Raw genomic sequence first — 23,661 nt, forward strand, 5'->3', positions numbered from 1 at the left:
AGGGGAGCTTCCCCCTCTCTAGGAAATCACGAGAGACGTTGTGTGGCTAAGGCTGAAAACATTATCAGGGACATCCATCACCCCAGCCATACATAGCCTGTTCAAGCCACTGCCGCGCCCACGGCCGGGCAAACGTTACATGAGCATCAAGAGCAGCACCACCAGACTCTTGAACAGTTTCTATACTTGTCAACAATTAGACTGCTGAACAAGAACTAGGTCTGGTGACACTGCACAGACTGAACTGAATTGGTCTCTTGTTTTAGTAGTACTACTTTATATATACACATAGGCTACATGACTATTAGAAAAACTTTTTTCTTCTTTTTTTTTTAAATGAATAAATATCACAGGCAGACTCTTCACATACTAGAGCATGTCTGAAATAAGTGTCAGAGCTGAAATCGTAAATATGAAATAAATGCCCAAACATGTAGCTAGGTGTAATGTTAGAGACCACAGAAGTGAACCTTTCAAGCCCGTTTTATCAACTCACTGTTTTCTGCAAGACATTACTCTATAAGCCATATCTCAAAAACTGGTGGGTCAAACTGAACAACCAATATGTCAATTTGAAGCTATGATAGTCCGGGAGCCGTGGGGCTGAACGTGGTTTCGTCAGATAATGTTTCTTTCTCAACTGATTCTTGTAGCTTGGGGTCACCTCTCACAAATTCAAAAGGGTGCCCAGTGATATCCCTTGGGCAAATTTAGTTATTAACCCCTTAATGCCTGAAATACTAACAAATCCCTGAAAATAAAGTTTTATGGTATTTCATGCGAATTACTTGGTCTAAATGCATCAAATTTGCTTTCTACATGCGTTTGTGGATGTGGATAGGCACAATGTAGTAGATTTATGATGAATGCATTATTAACTAGAACTGCACTCTGTCGAGTGCCTACTTGCTTGTTGCACACAAGTAGGCGCCGCCTGGCCTACTAGTGCGCAAGCAGAGCGTGCAAGTACTGTAGACCACATTCATAACACTGTATTTTGCATGAAATACCATAAAACTCTATTTTGGGTGGATTATTTTGTGTTTCGGGCATTAAGGGGCTAATAACAAAAAATGCCCAAGGGATATCACTGGGCACCCTCTTGAATTATTAAGAGGTGACCCCATGCTACAAGAATCAGTTGACAAAAAAACTTTATCTGACGAAACCACGTTCAGCCAAAAATCACCCTTCGGTTCCCGGACTATGATTCCCTGCTTTCATATGACATGAGAAAACGAAAATTCAAAAAAATCCAATGGCAGTCCCTCAGTCAAATTTAGTCACAGTATTGTACCATGTAGATTAGTCATGTACTATGCACTTTATGTTTTCTTTTAACTGCAATGATGAGCCTGCACAAACAAGAATGGCCACGTTCCTGTGGGTCTGGAACTTCCGGGGACCCCCGGGGACCCCCACACGGAGTTGCACCACTCACTTCATACGGATGTGATTTTTTTTTGTCTCAGACAGTGACTGCCCAAACTTTTGTCGCTGTGGTAATAGAACCAGCTCTTAAATGGGATTGTAAACTGTGCCTTGACCCCCAAGGGCACTCGAAACAACTTGCCGCATCACATTTATTAGCTTATTAAATCGTAAAGTGATTCTCTGTCCGAGACCGTCGTTTCAAAATTGTGAGCAAGGCGAGTTGGTGAGCTCACCCACTCAGATTTTAATCTAACCGCCGTATCCCTGCTCGCTCACTTTATTCAGCTTGCTCTATACCATCCTCCTCACACACATAATGGATGCTAACTAACTGCTCTATACCATCCTCCTCACACACATAATGGATGCTAACCAACTGCTCTATACCATCCTCCTCACACACATAATGGATGCTAACTAACTGCTAATCACCCACCGCCAGTGGAAGTATTACAAGCATGCATGTTAAGTCGTTGAATAGGAATCAACAGAGAACAAGGAGAAATAGACTAATTAAAAATGCATTTACTGATAATCACCCCATTGATATAGTTTTCCCCCCCACCCCCCTATAGCAGCAATGAGCAAAGTGTTCTCCATCCACTGGGTATTACTGTACATGCCACATCTCACTGAACAGTAAAAATTAACAGAGGGCCCTGAAACAAAGCTTCCATAGCTTTGATTGACCAACTCCGCTCGACTTAGAAACTGTGGGGAACTCATACTGTATCTACTTTCCAAGAGCCATTTTTAAGTGGTGCAACCACTTCCTTAAGTAGCTTTGTGTGTGCCTGCCTGGCTGGCTGGCTGGGTGGCTGGCTGGCTACCTGTGTCTGAGCACAGAAATTGCATTTGGTTGGTTTTCAAAACCAAGTGTCACTGTTGTGCAGCCAAATACACACATACATATTAACTGATGATGATTTCAGGTGTATCAGTACAGTACAGTAGAGGGACCCCCTGGGGACGCCCACGCGGTAACTCTGTCATTTCTCGACCGTTTCGGATGCGGGGCGGCTCGCCGGAACCGGACCGGCACCCTGGGCGCGTTCCTGGATGTCTGGATTTTTTCTCTCGGAGAGTTGTAACATTCTCACAACAAGAAGGAATTGCCTACAGCAGTCACAGCCAATCATGATCCAATAATTACTATGTAAGATTCTTCTGTTCTTCTGTTACATCGCATAAGACAGTAAAGTGTGTGTGTGTGTGTGTGTGTGTGTGTGTGTGTGTGTGTGTGTGTGTGTGTGTGTGTGTGTGTGTGTGTGTGTGTGTGTGTGTGTGTGTGTGTGTGTGTGTGTGTGTGTTAAGACCCGCCCTAGTAATAATAATTAGCTAATAATAATAATTAGCTAAATTTAATTTATCACACCACACATATCCACTCATCGAAAAAAGGTACAATTCACTACAAGATACAAGACAAACTAAATAAATATACGGTTCTTTGCATTATTGAACATTTTATAATATATATATATCACTGTCACAGGAACTTTCACGCAAATGAATGCCAAAAGTTTGGACATTATATACTAGCACTGTCCCCTCCAGCTGACTCACACACATAGGAGTAGGAAATGGGACTGGTGTTTTTGCATTAGATTGCTGTCTCCCAGAGGCTTACAAGAGAGAGAGGGAGAATGAGACAAAGTTGGGGAGAAAGAGAGAGAGAGAGAGAGAGAGAGAGAGAGAGAGGAGAGGGGGGGTCAGACAAGCTCCGACTCACGCCCCTGCTCCTACATGCACCCAATCCACTCCTATCTAGTACCTGTCACACGCTGGCTGCAAAATGGAATTGACTATTGATTTCCCCCTTACCACAGGTCAGTTGTGCTGGCAGGCTATAGTAAGGTCTCTGAGAGCTGGGTGTGGGAAGGGGACGACAAGAGAGGACTGGAGAGCAGCGTAAAGGATGGGATAAGGGAGAAAGCCTAGGAAAACACACACTCGTGCGCACGCACGTGCACACGCACGCACGCGCACACACACACACACACACACACACACACACACACACACACACACACACACACACACACACACACACACACACACACACACACACACACACACACACACACACACACACACACACAGAGAGTATGGACATACTCTCTTATTAAACACACTATGTCCCATACATGTGTGTTAAGGAATAGAATCAGGTAGTTGTTAACAGATATGTATGGTGTGTGTGTGTGTGTGTGTGTGTGTGTGTGTGTGTGTGTGTGCGTGCGTGCGTGCGTGCGTGCGTGCGTGCGTGCGTGCGTGCGTGCGTGCGTGCGTGCGTGCGTGCGTGCGTGCGTGCGTGCGTTAATGTGATACAGGCCAGGACATAGGGGATGTGTCTAAAATATAAACATGATGGGGATTGTTTTGTGAGAGAGAGCTCAGCAAAATAAGGACTTGCTGAGTCTGTTCCAAGTCATACAAACAGCACAGAGAGAAAATGCCTTTGGTATGGAGTGTTACATCTTTATTTATTTATTTATTTATTGTGGAGTAGATTAAAATACAAGTGTGTTTGGGCCAGCAGTTCCTGGACCAGTATTTATTAAAGCCTCCTTTATCTCTAAATTTTACCTGAGCTTTCGGTCCCTGAAGGTGAATAGTGTCCCTGGGTAATGCAGTGAATGTTATCTCAAGTTCTCAGGGCGAGGTGTTGTACATGCAAGCACATGCACACACACACACACACACACACACACACACACACACACACACACACACACACACACACACACACACACACACACACACACACACACACACACACACACACACACACACACACACACACACACACACACACACACACACACACAGTAACGGCCTAGTCGGCAGACTAATGGAGAGTAGGACCATCATAATTACATGTCCATATAAATCTTCCCCCCTCAAGCCACTTTCTTTGCTTACCGTGATAGGCGACATAGTGTAAACGGTAAACCCATTGACTTAATGCTTTATTTTGTTATGTGGGGGAGAACGGTACACAGTCAAATTCTCAGTGTTCATCCGTCCATTTAACCTCCTCCAAGACCAAATGGACCCATCTGGTTAGTGGTGTGCACTCTGAGAGATAAAAGAATATTCAGGATTTTACTGTGTAGTGCTGTTTGGGATTCTGGGCACCATGAAAATACTCTCTCTTTCTCAAGCTTCTCTGTGTGACTTGGCAGAGAGACCATACAGCATTGCATCCCGCAGGAAGAGGGATTCACTGGAGTGTGATGCGGCCAGAGTCACACAAATGAGACAGGGAATTGGTACTGTTTTGCTAAATAAATGACCTTGTTCATATGGCTTGTCAGCCCCCTTGGGCGATATCACTGGGTTCTACTGAGCCATACAACTGCAATACATTCCATTTTTCATTTTCGGTCCGGTTTTGTTGCTTGTGTTCATGAATCCATTCAGTTGCTTAAAATAGAGAGCAGTCCTTTTAAAATGATTTGAAAATGAGAGAGAGAGAGAGAGAGATTTTGGAGGTTTTTACAAAGGGGTTCAGGTGAGATATACAGCATCATGAAACTGTAAACTGAGGCAAACTTTTGTCAGTCATTTGTTTACGCTGATAAACCCACAAGCTGGCATGCAATGATGTCACACTAGCATCTGCCAACATTCTATTACTGTTCCGTTTCGGCTTAGGTTGTTTATGTCCCATGCTAATTCCACATCTCCACACCTTTCTCTCCCACACTCTGCCATTCAAATCCCGCAACTTCCGCCAAAAATAAATTATAGCGTCTACAGCGTATAGGTCTTGCCCAGTGTGACCTCGTACCATAGAACACATTGAGACACTCGTGTCACAGCCACACGCAGCTTTCGTACTCTGCCTGCTCTTTACCCCTGGTCAATAAATGAATGACCCATGTTGCTGCACAGTTCAGAGAGGGGGGAGAATGGTGTGGAGATATGGAATTAGCATGGGACATAAACAACCTCAGCCGAAACGGAACAGTAATAGAATGTTGGCAGATGCTAGTGTGAGTGTGACATCATTGCATGCCACGGAAGTACCGCTCAAGGAAATTATGTTGACGCTTTACAAATCTGTTTACATCTCCATGAATGAAACAAGTGTTGTGATTGGTCGAAAGAATTTCGTAAACATCTTCACACTTCTGCCGATAGTGCTCTGCCTTAGGTTGTGACCAGGCTTTTCTCTTCGCAGATAAGCCTGGGACCGAAGCTATAGTATGAGGTAGGGTTGTCCCGATCTGATCACGTGATCCGAAATCGGGCCGATCATGTCATTTTCAAATGATTGGAATCGGATCGGGAGCAAAAATACTTGATCGGGCCATCCCTAGTATCAACATCATATCCATATCATGATATTATACTGGATATTGTCTGTGATTTTGGATATTGTACTATTGTGATATGGCATAAGTGTTCTATAAAAATATAAATATCGGATGGGGAAAAATCGGTATCGGCAGATACTAAAAATCAAATGATCGGAATCGGATCGGGAGCATAGTACGAGGTCATTTAAAAGTAGTAAATTACTGCACATAAAATTTCTATTTGAGGAGTTGAGCTGCTTGGTCCAGTTGCTTGGCAGGTGGGCTTCAAACTGAAAAAGCTGGCCTTAGTTTTGACCACACCATGCCAACCTGACACATGATGTATGGTTTTCCTTTTCTGCTACCCCCTCTCCCCACACAGCCCCCCAAAAATGAAAGAAAGAAAGAAAAAAGAAGTTAATTGCTTTACTTTGTTCTGTCACTTCCTTACATGCGTTCTGGACGAGTGGTCATAGCTGGCTCACTCTCAGCTCCTCGTGATTGATTTATGGGCCGATCAGTGGGTAACCTTATCTGTCTACCGTTTCACACCCTCAAATGGCTTTCAGAAATTAACGGATGAAAGCCAGGACTGACGTTTAAAGCCCATGGAAACATTTCTTTAATTAATCTTGTGAAAGGCAAGTCCAGTTGTGTTTCCAGCGCTTGTTGAAAAGGCATTAGTGAATGGAAATACGTTTTCAACATTGTCTATGCTGCTTACAAATCCACATTTATATATGTACTACAATATTCCTGCTTCGCCTGTGCTATTGCCAGAACAGTGCACCACTGCAAGGCCAATGCAATTTGTAGGAATTACCATAACACTTGGGAACAACAGATAGTGAACAGCTGACAGGATTTTGTCAAGGGTTGGTTGGCCTTCTGTTATGTAGCACCTGTGTAAAGCAATATGATCCAGGAGAACATTTTACCATTATCACCAATAGATGGCACTCTAGTAACATGGAGCCATTAGCAAGGTAGGTTACATGAGGAAATATTGATATACTTTATCATGAACAGATGAATTATGAGGCGTGAGCCAGTTGCATTTGAAAAACAATAGGGATATTAATGAAATATGAATTTAGAGACATTTATTTATAGGTGGAAAAGCTTACTGAAACATACATTTTCTTCCCCAGATGTCACAACAGAAGGTCTTAAAATGTCATTCTTAAGGCAGACTGGTGTCTTTATTTGATATAAAAGGAATATTGTCAATGCATTTTATTGGAAACTATTCATGGGGACATAACTTGATGGGGGAGGAACGGCAGGTCTCTTCTATGTGGCTCATCCTGCTTTATGGTCTTATCAGATGTCTGGGAGCGCACTGCTGAGTGAAACCAACCGCTTGGCATTACAGTCTTTAGGCAGAGACTGAGCAAGAGCGCCATGGTACACACTAGCATCAGCTATACTCATTGTGCTGACATCTGGAGCTATTGAGGGGAAGCCAGGGGAACCAGCTCTTGTTTTTGGGCCATGTGACATGGCCCCCCATGGTTCCCCCATGTCCATTTAGACCAAACTCCCACTGAATGGCATTGTGACCCCTGCTCTGAGGCTGTGGAAATCTACCCATAGCCATGTCATGTCTGATGGGGACAGACTCATCAGTGGCAAGGTCATGCTCATTGTAGACAAATTAGTTGGATCTGTCATGACCTTGAGAAGCCCCATTTGCAAGGTCAAAGCCGTCTGGGGCTTGAGCCATTGTTGAAGGGTCAACATATGTGACCTGCTCAAAACTGGGCTCATGGCTGTTAGCAAACTGTCCTCTGGGAAGGCTGTGGAATTGGTTGGTGGAATGTTGACCTTGATCTAGACTAGAGCATGGCCAATCAGAAGTGGAGTAAATGTCTAAGGTACGCTTGTGGTCCATGTGTCTGGTCACTCAGGGATCTCACCCATGGTTGCATTTCACTGTGCTAGACAACGTTCAGCTCTCCTGGGTTATCAGAATATTCCGAAAACTAAGCGGGGGCTCCATGGACACCTGGGTATTATATTCCAAACCTAACGCAGCAGCATGCATGTGCGACAACCACAGCACAGCCATATTTGCAAGAGTAATTATTAAATAGTTTGATACCCATGAATTCTTCATACTTTTGAGAGAGCAGTATTAGCAATGAAAGTGTTTACCATGTAGGCTTTCCTCTGGCATGTTTTGTCACAATATGAACCCGAAACTGGAAACAGAAAATAAAACAATTAGGCGCTACAGTAAACATGATAATCACATCATTTAGTGTACTAAATAGCTACAGCTTTGAACAAGACAATATGTGGGAAAAAATACCTGACAAATATTGCCCAAGATACAATCATTTTTGAAGCTACAGTATGCTAGAACTATGATGACCATAATCATTTAAGCCTATATGCCTGGCTTGATTTACTAAGTAAAGACAGCTGGTTGTCATAGAGACCAAAACTCAACCACTGAATCCAGTCAGCCATTTGGTTAATTGTTTAATTGCAGCTGATTAGTTTGACTGCTGCCCAGCAGCAGAATTCCCCCAAATAGGACATTATTTTGGTGATTTTTGCTCTACAGTTACAATTTACAATTTACAATTTAGGCATTTAGCAGACGCTCTTAATCCAGAGCGACTTACATTAAGCAATAACAAAAAGCATGGCATACATCACATGTATAAAAAGTAGTTATCATGAATCATGCGTAAACTAAGAACGTAACAGTGGAGTATCTATGTAAACTATACATACTATACTATATAATATATTATACATGTGTACTATAAAGTGCTATGACTACATAAAGTGCAATTCTAGAGCTGTCTACATAACAAGCTATAAGTCTGTTTAAAATACTATCTAAGTCTACATAATGTGCTATCTAAGGGGCTAGGCTAGGGCAAGTGCTACGGGCCATGGTGGAGTCTGAAGAGGTGGGTTTTCAGACTACGGCGGAAGATTGGGAGTGAGGCTGCAGTTCTGACTGCAATGGGAAGTGCATTCCATAGTTTTGGAGCCAGAAGGGAGAAGAGTTTGGGACGTGTGGAGCGTTGTCCCGGCGTTTTTAGTGAAGGTACCTCCAGCTTCCCTGCGTTGGCTGATCTGAGTGAGCGGGAGGGTTTGTAGGGTACGATCATACTTGTGAGATATGGGGGGGCCATGCCTTTGGTTGCTTTGAATGCCAGCATCAGAGTTTTGTATTCTGTGCGGGCAGATTCAATAGTCATAGTCAGTTGGAACTGACTATGAAAAACATGGACTTGCTTTCACAACGGGCCATGTAAATGTTGTGTAAACTCATAGTGAGTCATCATTTGAATCAAGGACCAAAACAGAAAGGGCAAATGGGCAATAGAAAATGTGTTAGCAGAACTAGGAGAGAAGTAGAACCCGACCCATATATCGGTTATCGGACTGATATATTGATTATTTACTTTTTTGACGACATGTGTTATCTTAGAAAATCTTTGAATACGTTTTTCAAATTGGTTAGAAAATGTTTGACAGAATATCGGTACAAATCTGTACTCGGTGGTCTAGGACTCACCAAAATCGGGAACGACATCGGACGCAAAATTCTGGCATCGGTTGGGACTCGGGCTCTAGAGAGAAGTCTGTCAGTCTGACTACAGTTGCTGTTGTTACCATGGGAACAGATAACACATGACCTCAGAACTCCATGTACCTGAACAGATATCTAATTACAAATTCTAATTAACTAGACAGGAAATCCTGATAATGATCTGCAATTCAGACATGACTGCCTTTAATCACTGCAAATGAAAAATGACCTTATCAAATTTGGCCTATTTTATTCACTGGGCTAAGAAACCTACTAAAGTAACTTTTTGTACGGATCGATCAAAAGTACCAGAAATTATAAGTTTGGTCTATGAAGAGGAAAGAATGAACATGATACCGTAGTAGGATGGAAAAGCACCTACATCTTTGATCTGCACAGTTAGCCGTAAAATAAAGCACGGAACAGCAGTGGAGGCATTTAATAATTCACCCAAATTATTTCTGTCAGGACTGACAAGCTAAACGGGGGGCTTGATTTAATTCTGTAATTGCACGTTCACCTTTACTCCAAACCCACACTTTGGTAATTAATGGGCCCTGGCATTATCTGAAAAGTGGCATGGCAAGTAATGGAATTGAAATTGAAGGTGGTGTGAAACCAGTTAGTGTGTGCTGAGTCAAGGGGCTCACCTTTCTGTGTATGGCTGTCATATGACTGGACTTAAAAAACGCACGCACGCACGCACACGCACACGCACACGCGCACACGCACACACACACACACACACACACACACACACACACACACACACACACACACACACACACACACACACACACAGAGTTTAACAAAAGATTCCAGCACACTCAACACTACTATGTATTGTATTAGCCCTAAAGCCTAATTTATACTTCGGCGATACAACGTGCCTGAGCGACATGTCACACGACACTTTTTCGTCAAAACACAGTCTTTGTGTGCTCTGCACTGACATAGCTCTCCACTGAAAGCCAATACCCTGATCCATATACTGTATCCCATGAGGCAGAAGGGCCAGGGCTTATTTCCCCTGACACTCTACGTGTGGAGTTAGGTGAGGGTATGGGGTCATGCTACACAGGGCCAGTGCTCCACCTCTCCACATCAGGGCAGATCTGATCTCACTTCCCCAGGCTTGTGTTAGCTCCCACGGGACTCGTTTGTGGTGAACTGTGGGTCTGTAGTGTCACTTCCATATGTGACCCCCTCTGAGACACAGGAGGCTCACTGCGCTACTGAATGACCATTGACCAGTGAGCTCTGGCCTTACATTGGAAGAAACGCTACGTTAACTACGCATTTTATAGTACTTAATTGTATGACGATGGAGTGGTATACATCTGCTACTTTTTTGCACATTGTTTACCTCATAACAACATGCCCAAAATAGGGACACCTGGGTTAAAGTGGTTAATTCCCTTTTTTGCCAAATGGTTAACACACTCGGACCCCTCCGCATTAATGGTATAATTAATTAATAAAAGACTCTGCTAGACATTCTTTTAGGGCTAATTTTCCAAACCTGTGTAAATGTGTATCAGAATCAATTAGGGCTAATTAATATACAGTCCTCAGAGGATTCACATCAAAGAACATAAGCACACAATCCAATTATGAGTGTTTACTGTGCAGATTGAATTACTCAAATGTTGCCCAATCCTTATATCAGTAAACAGTATTTGCCTGAGCGTGTCTGTTGATGGAGCATCTAAAGTGTGTGTGTGTGCGTGTGTGCGCGCGTGTGTGTGTGTGTGTGTGTGTGTGTGTGTGTGTGTGTGTGTGTGTGTGTGTGTGTGTGTGTGTGTGTGTGTGTGTGTGTGTGTGTGTGTGTGTGTGAGTGAGTGAGTGTGCGCATGCATGCATATTATGTGCATTAGTTAAAGAGACAGATTACAGATTTGTTGTGGTTGAATTTAAAGTATAGAATATGTGTACTTTTGTGTTTTGTGCTTAATTGTGCTTCACGCTTTGTGTGTGTGTGTGTGTGTGTGTGTGTGTGCGTGCGTGCGTGCGTGCGTGCGTGCGTGCGTGCGTGCGTGCGTGCGTGCGTGCGTGCGTTTTTCTGACTTCATCCCTACCAGTAAGGTTCAGGGCTGTAATAGTAGTACAATTTAGTACAATTTAAATGGTACTGAACAGAAACCTGCAAGTTACCCACTTAAACCCTCTATCTGTACTTAGTAAATGAATACTTAGTTGGCTGTGGTCAGCTCTGTACTTGGTCCGCTCTTTTACCCCTCTACACCATTATGGAGGTGTCTTTCCTGAAAATAGCTGATCTACAGATCTACATCTAGAGTATATTATATATATTATTGTTTTAAATGTCTAACTGTATTCACATTTATCTCTCTCTCTCATTGAATTTACATTAACCCTGTTAAGTTGTATTAACATAGTTACAAGTTATACTGGTATACAAATCACTACTTTTCCCACTTGGTCTCCAGATATCAAACCCTTTGTTTAGGTTGTCCTCAATGCCTGAATAGCAATCAGCAGAGGGAGTGAGCAAGGGAGACAAAGAGCAATATCATGATGATCAGATCATGTACTGTAAGAGAAGAATGGTTACTCTGAGCAAAATGCTGGGGAAAAAGTCAGAGAAAATGAATGTGAATATATTTGTTTCCACATGAACAAATCACCAAGTCGTCCAATTCATCTTGTGTTCAAACACTATTCATTACAATAATCTGTTGCACTGAGCTTTGCTGAGCCTACAATTCTTGGACGACAATTAACTTAAGATTGTTTGGGGGGGAATCTGTCTTTCTCATCTGCAAACTGACAGAACAGACTACTGGTTGCAAGCTGCCCTTCCTTCAATTTCTTCCAAAACAAGGAAGGCGGTGGGGGTGGTGGGGAGAGTTAACAATAACATCCTGCAAAGTGTCTTTAATTAACAGTGACACTGGAATTACTGCCTTTACATTCCATCCCAATTAGGAAGACGAGCAGTCAGCGAATATTGCCGGTGATGTCCCAGACGAATGCCCCTGGTTGTTGGCTCTAGCGTGTGCAAGGATAGCAGTGTGGGACACAGTCACCTGTCAGGCCTCATTTAGTTGCTGTTGAATCCGCTTCACCGTGGTGGTGCCATACTAGCCATCTTCCAAAGCTCTGCTCAGCAGCAGGGACTAATTAGATATGTCTAGTTCTACAGAGGCCATGCAACCCAAGCAGGCCAGTCACTGTACAATGGACAGATAAACAGTACTGTTGAATCAATAATGGTGCCTTAAGTCCCTTGCAGTGTTAATGCTATCGAAGCAAAAATGTACAGTATCTACTCAATTGCCATGGCACTATTTAGCGGCATCCAAAAAGGACCACATGCCATTTCAGTGGTGTGTAGAGGAGTTCAACTGCAGCAGTAAAAAAAGGAAAAAAACTACAACCCAAAGCATAATGATGTTTATGTGTACCAGTAAGTAGGGGTATCATCTGCCGGCTCAGGGTGTGGCAATTGCCACCTCCTGGGCCCCCAGTGTTCACATCTAACCTCAGTTATTTTATGCATATTTTACCCATGTCGAAAGATTTTGCAGAATAATGAGATTTCAGATCCACGCTGGGTGCACTCCCACTCCATCTACATGTGGCACACATTATACAGAGGTGTTTTCTTGTCTGAAACCATACATGTATTAACCTATTTAGGACTGAAGCCAGATTCTACAAAATGTCTTCTAAATCATGACAGTTTTCTGAAAAAGCTATGTTTCTATAGTGGTTCTCAAACTATTTTATGTCAAGGACCCCAAAAATGACATGTAATTGGCCACCGACCCCCATCTGAAAATACAGTAGGCCTATGTTGTTTCTCAAGCTCATAGCGCGGCACCGCCGCGGCATGTTTAATTTTCAAAAATGTTTTGCCACCACCTTTTTGTTTTTTCTGAAATGACGCCCCTGTGAGCAACAGATGGGCACTGGTGCTTCTCCCATGCAGGAGGCAGCTACAAATGATGAAGTGGGCTTTTGAAGGTGTCTTGGCACCTTGCAAATCAGCCGCCATCAATCCAGAGCACTACCCCAGTCATGCAGCTGCTCCTGTGTAAAAGACTGATTAGGGTGCAGTTAGTAAAAGGGTTTCGCATCAGGAAGGTCAATAGGGTTGGGGCTAGATTGTTTAAAGAGCACAGTGGTTGAAGAAGTATTCACATTTTACCACAACATAAAAATACTCTGTTACAAGTAAAAGGTCTGCATTTTTAAGTAAAAGTACAAAAGTAATGGCATCAAAATACATTTAAAGTACCAATGTAAAGTACTGTTATTTTTCACAATCTTTCAATGGCATACAAGCTTAGCTAACTGTCTGTTTTGTATTAAAAATCTCAAATCACATATTTGTAGAGGAGTAAAAGTACAATATTTGCTTCTGAGTGGAGTAGAAGTACAGGAAGTAGAGGTACATCAAAATTGCACTCATGTACAGTACTTAGTAAAGGTAGTTACCGGTAGTTATTTTAAACCCATGAAAGGGCAATGTTATGGGCTCTGTGAGTGAATCAGCAGGTTTAAGCGCTTCAATAGCCCTGTCACAGGAACACATGTGTTGGCTACCTGTGACTGGTCCAGGGATACGTCCAGATCTGGCTACAGTTGGAATGGTTCTTTGGCATCCTGCGAATCAGCTTAATGATTGTCTGCAGTCTGCATTTTACCAGCCCTGCTGGTAAAATGGCGTTTTATCCACCAAACATCTGGGCACACCCTACAGCCATGTGCTACTTGGTAGAGCTCAGGGAGGTTCACTACAAAACTCTAGGGTAGAAGAGCAGCTGGCAGAAATAGTAAACGAATAGAGAGAGAAATAGAACAGATGATTGAAGTGCAACATACTGTACTGTAGACTGGAACACTTTCATGTTCATGTTGTAGTGTATAGCGTACTGTATATTTAGGAAGTACAGGATTATAGCTTTACACTACCAGTAAGACGCCTGAGGTCGCGTACACACATCCGCCTCGTTGGCGGCAGACTAATGGGCGAGTGCTGGCACTTTGGCATGGGGGGTCAGATCAACATGGAATGAATTCTGTACTGGCCATATAAGGAGCATGTCTTGAGTTTACAGGGTTTGATGAGGTCAGATCAACATATGGAATGTCAGAACAGGTCAGCTCCATACAGTATATGCCTGGAGATCTAAGGGTGGTAGCGGGGACATTCTCTTGAGTGTACAGGGTTTGATGAGGGCCCAGGTAGGGCCGGGCCTTACTTTTCAGGCCTGTTGAGAACTCTAGTTTTCGCCAGCTGCCAGTCGCGGCTGCACTAATAACTTTGGAGCAAGCCTGTCTTGAATGAACAGGTGGGCCTGTTGAGAACTCTAGTTTTCGCCGGCTGCCGGGCGCGGCTGCACTAATAACTTTGGGGCAGGTTCTGTCATATATCCATATATGGAGATCTAAGGGTTTGAGGTTTGAGGTCAGATGTAGAGTTTCTGGCCAATATTGATGACATCAGGGATCTCCATATATGGGCTTAACTGCGACAGCAGGTCGCATTTACTATGACATCAGGGATCTCCATCCCTGATGATGTCACGTGATGTCACTGTCACAAGACCTGGGCACCATATATGAGGGCTTTGCCTGGGGTGACCAACCAATCAACACACTGACGGGAAATGCACGATTCCATAGTAATTTGTTTTCTCCGCCAGGCCGAAGGCGTGGCCGAGACAATGTTTTCGCCGCCTGTCCGCCTGTGTCCGTCCGTGTGTGTGTGTGTGTGTGTGTCAGAATAATTGCCGTGAAACTGTTCACTCATACTCCTAGCAGGCCAAGTAAAAACCTAACATAGCGTCACCAGGCAGAACAGTTTTTGCAAAACAGATTTTTTTAATATTACTCCTACAGATTTTGACCAAACATCATGCAAATCGGACTTTATAGTCATGTGATCAAGACGGATCTGTCTGACAGTTGCAACTTGCACCCATGGCTATGATTATTATACTTTCAAAATGACTACTTGGCAGGCACGCACCAGCTTCAAGCCATGGTGCATTACTTGAACTTCTCCCCAGGACACAGGATAGAAAAAGTTTGTTTGCCTGCATGACAGTGGAGGTGTCTTAAGACAAATAGCTCTCCCTCCTTTTTCTCTTTTTTGTTCTTGCTTTGCAGACAAGGGATGCGACTTTAACGAGGGGGAGGTAGGTGGTCAGGGTTCTAATTTGCCTCATTAATGAGAGGTGGACAGCTGGTGTTGAACACACTACATGGACAATATTGATCGCATCGAGAGAGACATGCATCACAGTCTACACTACAGATACACTTAATTGCGTTCACAATCACACTGCACTCTTCTGCATGCTCAACTACCCCATGCCTTTGCTGGATTCACCAGATTTACAAGTTTCACATGTTTCACAAGAAGGCCTGAAGAGTCAAGACCCATCATCTTCATTGACTTCATGAGGCTTTGTAGATATACCTTAAACAGAATATGGGAATAGCTAGGCTAACAATCGACACAGCAGCCATTTCACCATGTTGGGGTAAAGCTAGTCTCGCGTAGCCAGACAACTATTCCACAATCTCCGAATGCTATATAGAGTCTGGAACTATAGCCCCCATGAGCTGAGTAAGGAAGCTGCCATTTCCGTTCACGAAAATATATTTTAAAATATCTTTACATTTTATTTTTGTATTTCCTTTTCTGCTAAGCAACAAGCTATATATGCTTAGATGATTTATATTTATATTAGAATAAATTTGCGCGACTGTAAAGACGAAACGGAAGTGGGGAGGAGGCTGCACTTCCGCTTTATCGCTTACGCATGATAGCTCTTCCGTTGGTCCAGACTGTATGAGTCAACAATCTGGTAACGCGAGACTAGGGTAAAGCCCAAACCACACCAATGGGTCACCATGCAACTCCTTGCAATCAAGCGGTTGTGAGTAGACGCATGTAGTTGCAAGTGTGACACTTACAATTGTATGTGCACAATTGTTGTTTTGTTTTTATTTAATTGTATGTATTTGTATTGAGAGAGGCCAATTCCAGTTGTGTTTTGTGTTCAAACTCTACTAATAGTAGTTACTGAGTCACGCCACCAGGGGGAGATCGCCCTATGGTGAGCATGGTTTGTGTGGTATATGGACCACGGAGGCTTCCGTTCTTCAGACAGATTTGCAGCCTGCTCTGATGAACGCAACATAAATCTCCTGTCTATATTTTCCCTGTACAACAGGTTAGTAAAGTGTGCAAAAGCATCATAACTTATATCAAAGGACTCATAAGCCTTTCTTCAGTTGTTTGGGCTAAGACTGATACAGAAATGTTATGTTTTGGTTTAGTTTGAGACTTGGGAAATGTACAAGTGAGTGAGTGACTGATTCTAAAATGGAGGCCTTGTTTATTGTCTGTAAAAACGGAGCTCACTGACATGTGTTTTAACGCCACAGTTTAGCATAGGGTTTGGTGTGATAATGTACAAATGTTTATTGAATGTTTTGTGATATTGTGTGTTTATAAAAAACGTTCTGTATGCAGTAAGACTGTGACTAAAGAAGTAAACAAACCAAGGTTTAAACAGTATTACAGTATTGACTGGAAAAGTAAAGTACAGAGACTGGTTAAAGTAACAGTATTATAAATGTGAGTTTTGGAGCACATACAGTACAAATGTATTTTCTATACAGTATTTTGGTGAAATGTGACAACAAAAAGACCAAATGTGTAAAGTTGTATTATTCTACAGTAACAGTTTATTGTGAATTGTGAAATATGAATGTGAATATGTGTTTATTGAATGTGATATGAGTATGATGATTGCATTTAAAGAGAGAAAAAGAGAAAGAATATGAAAATAAGATTCTGTGAATAAAGACAGATTTGCAGCCTGCTCTGATGAACGCAACATAAATCTCCTGTCTATATTTTCCCTGTACAACAGGACTTATCTTCTGCCATCAGGCCACTCAATCGTGAGGCCTGTAACAGAATTTTGGAGGCACTGCTGAGATATCAGCACCAGAACAAAGGGAATGCTGATCTAACCTACAAACCCAGGACAGACATCACAGTACCAGCGTGGTGGAGTACCAGCGTGGTGGAGTGACGGGTGTGCGACTGAGGCAGCTACGGGACCACGTGTGAGAGGGACCCTAGCAGGAAGAGTGCAGCACAGCTCGTCCAACATCACAGAACCAGAATGCTGGAGCGGCAGACATGCGACTGAGGCAGCCACGGGACCACTGCGTGTGAGAGGGATCCCAGCTGGAGGAGTGCAGCGTGCCTCGCCCTACAGTACTGAACTGTGTAACGTACCAGAGAGCTGGACGAAGACTACTGAACTGTGTAACGTGCCGGAGAGCTGGACGAGACTACTGAACTGTGTAACGTGCCGGAGAGCTGGACGAAGACTACTGAACTATGTAACGTGCCGGAGAGCTGGACGAAGACTACTGAACTGTAAAACGCTGCTTGAATGAGAGAAACATGGCGGAAAGCGAAACAAGGAAAGACCTGACATGGAAGATAAAGAAACGGCTTCACAAGCTGACAGCAGCGGAACTCTTTGATGTTGTCGAGAACATCACACCAGTATCAGATGTTGACCCTACAAAGGTAACTGAGGGTGATGAGGAGAGTTGTTTTGATTATATCTGTACCTACTTGAATTGTAAAACACTGCTTGATTCTGAGGATCAGGGTCTTTCACATTTACTTGCTTTGAGAGATATAATTAATGAGATCATTACTCTTCGTTTCACAATAGCTACACCTGCTAAATTAATTAATCAGGGTACGGGGGGTAAAAGTGCTGACACATCTCCTACTGAGTCTGCTGATCCACAGGCAGCCGAGTACCAAATGCTAATGGATAATTATGAGGCTTTGGGCAAGAAATTAGCTGAACATAGGACCACATCAGCCCAACACACACCTACCTCCACTGTTTCACCACAGCCAGACCTCAGTGCAGGGACTATAGCTCAGAACTATTCTACCACAGACCCAGCACACAGACAACCTGACAGTATGGTTTCCCTTAGAGACTTATCATTCCTGCAACATAGAGAATTTAAAGTTCACGGGGGTCAGGTGGGAGACAGCACGTCAGACATCAGCTACCATGGGTTGTGTAAGCAGATTGATGGGGGGCTGAAAGCAAAGCATTCAGAGAGTGAGATTATCCATGGGGTTCTACGTATTGTCAAGCCAGGACAGTTTAAGGACATGCTTATTAATAAGGATGATCTAACCCTTAGTGAGCTCAAGAGCTTCATGCATTCACACCTGAGTGAAAAGAGTGGAAGTGAGTTATTTCAGGAGTTGATGAGCACTAAACAGTATGAACAGGAGAGTCCCCAACAGTTTCTGTACAGAATGATAGGACTGAAGCAGAAAGTCATGTTTGCATCCAGACAGGGTAACATGGACATTGAATATGAGCCCCGCACAGTCCAGAATGTGTTCTTGCGTACAGTTCACCAGGGCCTTCTCCCCAAGTACAGTGATATCCGCACTGAACTCAAACCCCTTTTGTCTGACAATGCTGTGTCAGATGAGTCACTGATAAGGCAGGTGAACAAAGTGTGCAGTGAAGAGAGTGAGAGACAGCGAAGACTGGGACATGGCTCTCGTCAAAAAGTAACACATGCTCACAGTGCTCAACTCGAGAATAATGACACTGAAAAACAATCGGAAAACAAGACAAAGAGTAAGAATAATGTAATCGAGGAACTGAATGCCAAGGTTGATGCGCTAACTAAATTGGTTGAATCTCTCGCAGCTGTTAAGACCCCAGGACAACCCTGTGAGTGTGCTTATCCAAAGCCAAGACCCAAACCAACAGCAAGGCAATACGGATGTCCAAATTGTATTGAGAAAGGCTCAAGCTCATGCAACCATTGCTTCATATGTGGGGAAGCAGGTCACAGGGCATTAGGATGTCTTAAAAAGGGGCAGACCAAGAACACTAGCCATTCCTCTGCTAACGCCCATGCCTTAAGCAGCAGTGGACAACAGTGTCCAACAGAGACAGAGCTGCCACAAGAAAGTCATGCTCATGTGAAAACTAACTTTGTGACCCCCACACCCATGAACAGAGACATTGAAATCCGTGAAAGAGTGGCCCAGCTAGTTGGGAGGAAATGTAATATTAAGTTCTACATTAACAGTTATGCAGTAGACTGTTTATTTGACACAGGTGCCCAAGTGAGTCTCCTCGACCGGCAGTGGGTAGAGACATACCTCCCTGAGCACAAAGTACGTCCATTGGCTGAACTGATAGGACGACAGCCTCTCAGTGTGCTGGCTGTAAATGGATCACCGTTGCCATATGACGGCTGGGTAGGAGTGATGGTGAGTCTCCCTGACAACAGTGACCCCAGTCTGACTGTACAAGTGCCCTTCCTGGTTAGTAGTGTGCCCATGGACCGCCCCCTGATCGGTTTCAATGTGATTGAGGAGCTGATATTGGGACCAGAGGGTGGTGCAGACCTCATACCCACCCTTGTGGCACTCCTGCGAGGTGCAATGAATCTTCAAGATGATAAAGCCAGTGCAATTGTCAGCTTTATTCAGACCAAACTCACCCACGAGGAGAAAGTCAGTCGAAGTGTGTTGAGAGTGGGACAGTATGACGTAGTCATTCCAGCAGGCCAGGTCAGACATGTGAAGTGTAGAGTTCCAACCCCCTTTGACACGTCCAACCCAGTTGTGCTTTTTGAACCCACTGAGAACAACCCACAGTTACAACAGCTAGATGTTGGTGACAGCCTTGTTGCAATCAGTCAGGCAAAAGTTTCCTATGTGAGAGTCCCCATCGGTAACCACACTAAACATGAAGTGATCCTGCCCTGTAGAACAGTGCTAGGAAGCATTGAGGCAGTAGTTAAAATAGTACAGACTGACGAGGGTGGCCTGAAGCCCAGTGACAGTCAGGAAGTTGCTAAGACTCAGCAAGACAAGGGCGCTAGTGTGACAGAGAGGTGGGACCCACTCGTTGATGTAAGCCACTTAAGTGAGGAGCAGCAGAAAGTTGCAAAAGAACTGTTACGAGAGGAGTCAGCAGCATTTGCACGAGATGACAATGACATGGGATGTATAACGAGCTTGGAAATGTCTATCACACTCAATGACAACAACCCTGTTCAGAGATCCTATGCCTCCATCCCCAAACCACTATACAGGGAGGTAAAGGAGTACATTGAGGATCTTCTGGCCAGAGGGTGGGTTGTGAAGTCTAAGTCCCCTTACTCAGCACCTGTCATCTGCGTACGCAAGAAAGATGGAACACTCAGACTCTGCATCGATTACCGTCTCTTGAACCAGCGCACAGTCACAGACCGCCACCCCTTACCGAGAATCCAAGACCTCACAGACACCTTGGGTGGGTACAGTTGGTTCTCCATTCTAGATCAGGGGAAGGCGTACCACCAGGGGTTCATTGCAGAAGGGTCACGCCACTTGACCGCATTCATTACCCCTTGGGGTCTGTTCGAGTGGGTGCGGATACCCTTTGGCCTGACCAACGCACCTGCTGCATTTCAACGCAGTATGGAAGAGATGCTCGCTCCCCTGCGAGACGAGTGTTGTATACCTTACTTAGATGACATACTTTGCTATGCCAAGACGTTTGAGGACCACATTGAAGGGCTGAGGAAGGTCCTTAGAGCTCTGCAGAGTCACGGAGTGAAACTCAGGCCTACAAAATGTGACCTGTTTAAACATGAAGTGAGATACGTTGGCCGGTTGGTTTCAGCTGAGGGCATCCGCATCGATCCTAAAGACTTGGAGGCTGTGTACGCCCTGAAGAATGAAAAACCAACCACCATTGGAGATATTCGGAGGATAGCTGGGTTTCTGAGCTACTATCGTTCCATTGTCCAAGATTTCTCCAGAGTGGCAAAACCCATCTATGAGCTCTTGCAGCACAAGAGAGGTCAAGAACAGCAGTCTCTGGATAGGCGCAAAGCTCAGAAGGGGAAGGGTGCACAGTTACCATCCAGAACCCCAGTTGAATGGACTGAGCAGCACCAAGAGAGCCTGTGTAAGCTAATTGACCAGCTGGTTAACCCCCCTATTCTCGCCTACCCAGACTTCGAGTTGCCTTTTGTACTCCACACAGACGCATCCGATAAGGGACTTGGAGCTGTCCTGTACCAACGCCAGAATGGGAGGCTAAGAGTAATTGGCTATGGCTCAAGAACCCTCAACCCAGCCGAAAGAAACTACAGAATGCACTCAGGAAAACTTGAATTTCTCGCTCTCAAGTGGGCCGTCTGTGAGAAATTTAGAGATTACTTATACTATGCCCCACATTTTACCATCTATACAGACAATAATCCCTTAACGTATGTCATGAGTACTGCTAAATTGAATGCAGTCGGATTCCGGTGGGTGGGTGAACTGTCAGATTTTAGATTTGACATACGGTACAGACCTGGCAAAGCAAATGGAGATGCCGATACACTGTCCAGATGCCCCCTAGACATCAACAAATATGTCACTGAGTGTACACAGGAACTGCCCAGAGAAGCTGTCACTGCTACATGGGGAGGCTGCAGAGCAGGTGAGCAAGGAGATGTTGCCTGGATTGCTGCCCTGGCTCTAGCACAGAGTGCCCAGTCCGAACCAAGCAGCAGAGAAGCTTTGACACCTATTGATCTTGCTGAACTGCAGAATGCCCAAAGAACAGATCCAGTAATTGGCGAGATTCTGAAAATGAAAGAGTCGAACAAACCTCTGACTGACGACATGAAGCGGAGTGTGAGGGGCACAGGCAGGAAGATTATGCACGAGTGGACAAGGCTACACATCGAAAATGGAGTGCTCTACCGGAAGACAGCCGAGAGACGACAGTTAGTCTTGCCCGCCAGCTTTAAACCCCTAGTCCTTAAACACTTGCACGATGATATGGGCCATGTCGGCACCGAAAGAGTCCTCAACTTGGCAAGGCAAAGATTTTATTGGCCGTATATGAGACGTGAGATTGAAACCTATGTCACTAGACAGTGCCAATGCATAAAGCAGAAAAAGCCAGTGACACACATACGAGCACCAATGGGTAGCATAACCACCAGCTCACCACTAGAGCTTGTATCCATTGACTATATGCACTTGGAGCCAAGTAGAGGAGGATACCAATACATTCTCGTTGTGGTAGACCACTTTACCAGATATGCACAGGCTTATCCGACCCGCAACAAGTCTGGGAAAACCGCGGCGGAGAAGATCTTTAATGATTACATTCCCAGATATGGTTACATGTCAAAGTTACACCACGATCAGGGAAAGGAGTTCGAGAACGAGCTCTTCCGAACACTACAGCAAATGAGCACAGTGGGACACTCACGGACGACTCCCTACCACCCCCAGGGAAATCCGGCCGAACGGTTTAACCGTACGATACTCCAGATGCTGCGTACCCTGAGTGAGGAAAAAAAGGAACGTTGGAAAGATTACCTTCCCCAGATTGTACATGCGTACAATAGTACACGCCATGAAGCGACTGGTTACTCACCTTTCTTCTTGCTATTTGGTAGACACCCACGGTTGCCAATAGACTTGTTGTTCAGGATGGTTACCAGTGAAGAACCCCAGACCTCACGGGGCTATGCTGAGAAATGGGCAGAACGCATGACAGAAGCATACCGCATAGCATCAGAAAACAGCAAAAAGTCAAGTGCTCGAGGTAAAAAGTACTACGACCAACACACAAGAGGAGTAGTGGTGCTGCAACCAGGTGATCGAGTGCTCGTACGCAACCTGAGTCAAAGAGGTGGTCCGGGAAAGTTAAGATCATATTGGGAAAACACCATCTATATTGTGACAGAACAGATCAATGACAATCCAGTCTACAAGGTGGTCAAAGAAACTGATAGAAACAAGTCACGTGTCCTGCATCGCAATTTGTTGCATCTTGTGAACGACCTACCTGTTGAACTGCCTGCCGAGGTGGAGAAATCAAAGGCAAAGAAGAGGAGAGGCTCAAATATACCTGCCAGAGAGACAGAACCACAACGCGACAGTGATTCAAGTTCTGATGATGATGGAAACACCTACTATGAGCTAAGATATAATCTGAGGAGTGGAAACAGAATGGATGCTGCACCCGCAGAACAGAGAGAAACAGAACAGGAACAGTATGGTGATAACCAGAACAATGAGTCTAACAGTGACATTGAAGAGGAGGAACATGTTGGAAATGGAGAGCCAAGGGTCAACCGCACACCTTCTACAGCGAGTGAAAGTGAAGCAGAAGAGCCTGTTCCAGAAGAGATACAAGAGAGACCCCGTCTGACCCCTGACACTAATGAGCACACACCCAGAAGGTCCATTAGGGATAGGAGGCCAGCACCCCGTTTCACTTACAATACTCTAGGTCAGCC

Source organism: Electrona antarctica (genome assembly GCF_951216825.1).
Source record: "Electrona antarctica genome assembly, chromosome: 6".
Lineage (NCBI taxonomy): Eukaryota > Metazoa > Chordata > Actinopteri > Myctophiformes > Myctophidae > Electrona > Electrona antarctica.